The sequence below is a fragment of the Electrophorus electricus genome, chromosome 13 (assembly GCF_013358815.1).
Source record: "Electrophorus electricus isolate fEleEle1 chromosome 13, fEleEle1.pri, whole genome shotgun sequence".
In the NCBI taxonomy this organism is placed as follows: domain Eukaryota; kingdom Metazoa; phylum Chordata; class Actinopteri; order Gymnotiformes; family Gymnotidae; genus Electrophorus; species Electrophorus electricus.
In genome coordinates, this window is record NC_049547.1 from 13,626,778 (window position 1) to 13,632,777 (window position 6,000).

Below are 6,000 nucleotides of genomic sequence, written 5' to 3' on the forward strand. Positions count from 1 at the left end.
ACATCTAAAGGACATATGAGACAAAGATCAAATTGAACCAGAATGATGGGAAAAATATGGAAATGAGCAATAACACTGCTCATAATCCAAAGCTACCAACTCATTCAGGCTCATCTGTCAAGCATGGTGGTGGTAGTGTTATGGCATAGGCAGGTATAGCTGTAACTGGTACTGGTTCCTTCATATTTATTGATGATATGACCGCTGCCAAAAGCAGCAGGATGAGTTTTGAAGTAAAAAGGGTGATATCCTCTGCTCAGATTCAGCCAAAAGGTTCAAAACTCATTAGACAGCACTTCACAGCTGGATAACCGGTGCTTCACAGCACCTCACGGTTGGACACAGATGGACAACAGCCCAAGGCATACTACAAAAGCAAGACGAGAACTTTTTAAGGCAAACAAGTGGAATGTTTTGAAATGGCAAAGACAATCACCTGAGAATCCAATTGATACATGTCAGAACTGAAGGTAAAACACCCCAAGAACAAGCATGAAGTAGAGAGAAGAAACCAGGAGAGAAACCCAGTGTCTGCTGATTTATGTGTTTATATTTATTATTTACACCTATGAAATACACAGACAGTGTTGTTTTAAAAGCATTAAAACAATTTTGGTTTATCTTTGTGCTAAGAAAAAAAATTGTGTGTAATTTCAAAACAGTATATTCATTACATATTTACAAAGCCTGCTGTGGTATATCTCTTTGAAACAATATGAAACAAGTAAGATAAAACAAAGGCTTAGTACAAAATATGAACATTACATGCCCCATGTTGGACAAGGAAAAAAGGACTATTGATTATAATCCAGTGCTCTCTGTCGCAGACCCTGTGTCTCTCCTCAGTAGTGAAAACGTGCATCATTTATGACCTGTTATTCAATAAAGGTTCCTGCAACAAATCATGTCACAAGATTAAGTGTAAGACTAACATCGGTCTGTAACACTAATATCAGTATCAACATATATATGTTGGCAGTGGAATGGAGCATACAGTATCAAGGATGCAGTGGTTTGAAAAGCTAGGCCCTTTCTTCTCCAGTCTCCCGTAATCCGTTTGCTTGTAGATCGCCACACATGGTAGTCGGCCTGTGTTTGTTTGTTTGCTCCGATGCAGCTGAGTAAACAAACAGCATTTTACGGGCTCCCAGCATAGTCCAATTAAAGAGCGTTATCATCCAGAACGGGGAAATGGATGGTTGCGGTGTAGGAGTGTGGCTGCCTGGGTGGCTGGTGTAAACAGAGCTGGGGGATATGTTCTCGCTGCAGAGCACGCAACCCTTCCATGGCCCACAGTCCAATGGCTGGAGAAGCTGCCGGCCCACTAGGCCCACTAGTCTCTTAATTAAGGAGGGACTTTAAAGAAATTCAAGGCAAAACTAAATTATGCATAATATGATCAATGTGTGTATACGTTAGTGACGCAAGATTGCTGTGGAAGAAAAAAACACAGATAAAAAGGAAATCCTGCCATGTAGAATATGTGTAGAGAATATTTGTTAAAAATGTATAAAAAAGAAATGTTGGCTTCTCCATGGCTGTACACACACACACACACACAAACAGAGCGCAGGCTGAGGCTCTTGGCTGCTGTTATCACCTCAGCACAGCCTCCCTCGCAGCCCCGGGCACTGGGCGAGCAGACGCAGGGCTGGCCATGCTGCATGCCTCGCTGACCCCGGCTCCCAGCGGGCAGCTGCGTCTGCTGAAGCGGCCCTCTAATGAACCCACAGCTGGACATGGTCATACACAAGGGCAGCCAAAGTCAGGCCTCTCCCCACTCCACCACCCCTCGTTTACCGGCAGCCTGGGGCGAGAGACCTCACTCCTCACTGCAGACGCCACAAAGTCACGCTGCACAAACTGGCAGGACAAGCAAGCTCGAGTCCCACAACAGAGGGCACACAAACAGAATCTGCTTTGAAGGCTGTTTGTGTTTTGTATACAAGGGAGATACTAGAGTGTTGCAGAAGGGTTTGATTTTTTACACTCCTTAGATGTGGTGAAATGATCTTAAAAATTAAACCAAAAATCAAACCTGTGTGACTCTCTTCTAAGGTGTTGCTGTTGTTGATGATGATATTATTGTTGTTGTTGCTGTTGTTGATGTTATTATGATTGTATAATTCTAGAACTGCAGAGAGTTGCTTGCTGGGCTTTATATTCTCCATTACAGATAACTTCAGGTACATTTATCAGTGGTGGCAGAAGTACTGGAAACTTTTGTGACTTGTACAAAAGGGACTCTCTAAAATGTTATTCAATACAAAATATTAAATTAAAAATGCATCTTGATCTTAAATCAACATAAAAACCCCACAAATTTAAAAATGTAACATTTAACACTGAATGTTTGTCATTCTATGTTAAGTCTTTTGCAAACCAGTCACGAAACTGCAATCTACAATATTTTGAAAATAAAAATATTAGAAAGAAATCATTTAGCAATGATGTGCATTTTATTTATGATTTTTTTTCAGAGTGTAGTATGTAGAATTTCTGTGTCCACAGTAAGAATCTACTGTACTGTTACTGCAATTATCCCACATTCTACCATATGGTCAACCATTTGGAACTTCAAAAACGAGGCCACAGTAACAGCCTGGGTTCATGTACCAACCCTGAAGAACCATTGCCTATGAATTACATCACCTTGCTGGGAAAGTGTTCAACATGAAATCATGCTCGCGGTGCTTCTAGAATCCTTGTTTGGTGTGAAAGTCATGTATTACACGCAGAACTGTTCCCTGTAGGGTAGTGTCTCGCACCCTTGGTGGGATCACCTGAAACAGCTCGCTTTATTAATAGTCTCAGCCACCTGGAATGACCCAACACACTTTTCCTCTGTATAAAGCAATGTATATTGCTCAACACATGTAAAAGTTCCTTTTTATATATGTTAAAAAGCTTCCATTTGTAACATACAGGGGAATGGGTTAATGTTTTAGTTGCACACATAGCCAAAATCTTAAATGGACCCCAAGGTAGATGATTCTTGTTTAATATATCTATTTTATATCTATTTTTCTAGCGTGTAGGTTAGAAGAGCTGGGCAGCACATGCCCATTCACTCACATGCAGAGTAACTTACATAAGGAAAATTACACATACGATGTCTTGTATTATTAAAATGTCAAAGCATGCCTTCAAGTAAACAATTTGGTCTCAATAAAGCAGTTACAACCAGCAAAGCATTGTACTGGCAAGACACAGTGTATGTCATCGAGTATTAATATCTACCACGATCACTCTGAGGCTAACCGCTGAGCCATTGTAACAATGCCTGCAGGTTACATAAAGCTAATGAAACATCACCTGCATTGGAACTCTATGCACTCTGGTCTTATAAAACAACTGCATCCTATGACTACCGAATGAAAACCTTTACACCAGTTACTTCAATATGCAACAGTTAATTTGATATTTTTAGTTGATTTTGGTAAGTCTTAATTGTAGTCAGTGATGCCAGTAGGCAGCTAATGTTCATCAAATATTAGGAGGCAGCTAATGTTATCCTGCTTGTCAAATATTAGGAGGATGCTAATGTTAGCCTTTTTGTCAAATATATATAAAATATATTACCATGGCCAGTAACAACTAACAAGTTGGCAACTATTTTTGTCATCAAAGGACATGTTCCAATTGGCAGGCAAATTCACCTGGAGAAACTGTTATGGACTAAGGAATAAGGACCCTCCAATGCACACAGGCATACACCAACAAATTAGGATTCAGTCTGAAATCATGTTTTAAATGAAAATCAAATAACTACCTTCTTCCTTTACATATTGTCTATACTACCAGCCAATATGTGATGTGCTCTGTTCCTCTGTCTTACATTGAATGTAGACATCATCACACAACTCATGACACATGGAAGCCCTAACGTGAGTATAACATGGCCCTCACACCTGTGCACACATGTGCCTGGGCACAGATCCACCCGTCGTACTTGACTGTCAGTGCTGAAGGCAGGCATGCTGTTGTCAACAGGCATGATCATGGATGAAATCTCTCACAGCGGAGAGGGGGATCAGAGGCATTACATGGGTTTGCCCTTCCCCAGAGGCTGGGCTTAAGAGAGGGGGCACACCCGGTATCTCTGAGGTCACCTTTGCTCATGCACTTTGGCATACAGTTCACATCTAATAAAGCTTATTAATTCAGTTAACTCAATGAGCATATTATCATATTATCAACATATTCAATGAGCATATTATCAACATATCATTATGTTGCAGTTAATTCTATGAACATACGAGTTTTGGAGTTAATTCATGAGGGCAATATGAGGTGGACTGCAAATAAGAATGAATGTACAAACACACACACACACACACACACACACACACACACACACACACACACACACACACACAACAGACACTGCATTAACCAGATGCACACGCTGCCCTCGTCCTGGTAAGATTGTTGCTTTTATTAGATGTCCCACTAAAATCTCCAAAGTCCAAGCTTCTGCTTTCATTTTCTTGGCCATATGTTGGCCACAGTTCTCACGCAGCTCAATGTGCATGATGCATACTCTCATACTCTCATTCCTACACTGTGACTCAATTACACCCCAGGGTTGACACTTCTTGTAACATCTGCGGACTCCTGGGTAATTATAAATGCATGAACCACAAATCTCATCCCTGCTCCTACTCTTTGCAGAGTCAACCAGCACTCATTCATTCACGTTCTTGACGTCGACAGGGGTGTGACGAACAAAAACACATGCACATACTAGACACGTTAATGCTGAAATTTTGCTTATTATTCAGTAGTCTACTGGATGAGTGATGTGCCCTGTGAAGAGGGCAATTCTAGCCCTTTCTCTAACCATCCTAACCCATGTTCTGGTGCATGTATTGCAAAAAGTAAGAACAGAGGCCCATGTAGGAGACATGGCCTGGGAGATGTGGCTTCCTTACACTCACTATTAAGCTGTGCCTCTGGGGAAGTCCAGAGCTGTGAAATGCTTCTTATCCTCCTCGAGGTTTCTTTACACATCACACTAAGAGTTATCTTAGTTGATTTGTACTTGCCAGCAGCCTCAATTAAAAAAAAAAAAGAGTCGGAGTAATATTTTAGGCTCTGCTGGTGTAATGATAAGTAGAAGAACTCATGAGCCAGCAAAAGCACAACAGACACTTGTTTGGATGAGAAAACATTCTGGCCCAGTGTCAGTGCAGCTAATAGTTTGAGAAGGAATATTTTGCCAGCTATGCATGACAGATCTTTGATCCCCTGTGACAAATGTTTATAGTGTGTCAAACCAGCATCAAGAATTCCGACACCATTCAACATTCAGCAGCCTGTGTAGTCTCGAATCCATAAAGATATTAACTGCCAAAACAAGTGTTCCCCCAAGTACAGTGTTTGCCATCTCTCTACTATTGGGGTATTATTAATAACTGTGATGATGTGGGTCCAAGAATTAAGGTTGTCCAAGTTTAAAAATGGCAACAAATTAAATGAGATTAAATCTACTGTAGGTTGTGAAGTAAAGTTAATATATCGTTACATTTTTTTTCCCCTTCATTTTAAGTAGCTGACGTTTACTTTGGAAAATGAAAAAGACACTATAACTCTCGCTGGTATGATCTGTGATAATTATGCACAGATATAGTAGACAGAGGAAACAGAGAAAGGGGGGGGGGGTAACAGAGGGAGAGAGAATGGTAATTGCCAATACAAATGCCATCGTTGAAAATAATTTTTTTTCCTCTAGATGCCTTAGCAGATAGGGTGGGGGGGGGGGGGGGGTGTGCTAATTGCTAATTCAGAGCCATGGAGTGAAGGATTTTTTTTCACTAGAAGCTGGAGCATGTATGTTCTCCCTCCCAGCAGCAGCAGAAGGCTTGGCAGTCCCTTAATCCCCTCACACAAACCATCAGCTATGGGCGTGCGGGCAAGATGCTTAGCGGTGGCACATAAGCCGCCTCCAGCAGAGCAGGTCTCTCGCACTAATTAGGCTAGCTGTATTTGGAGGGCTAG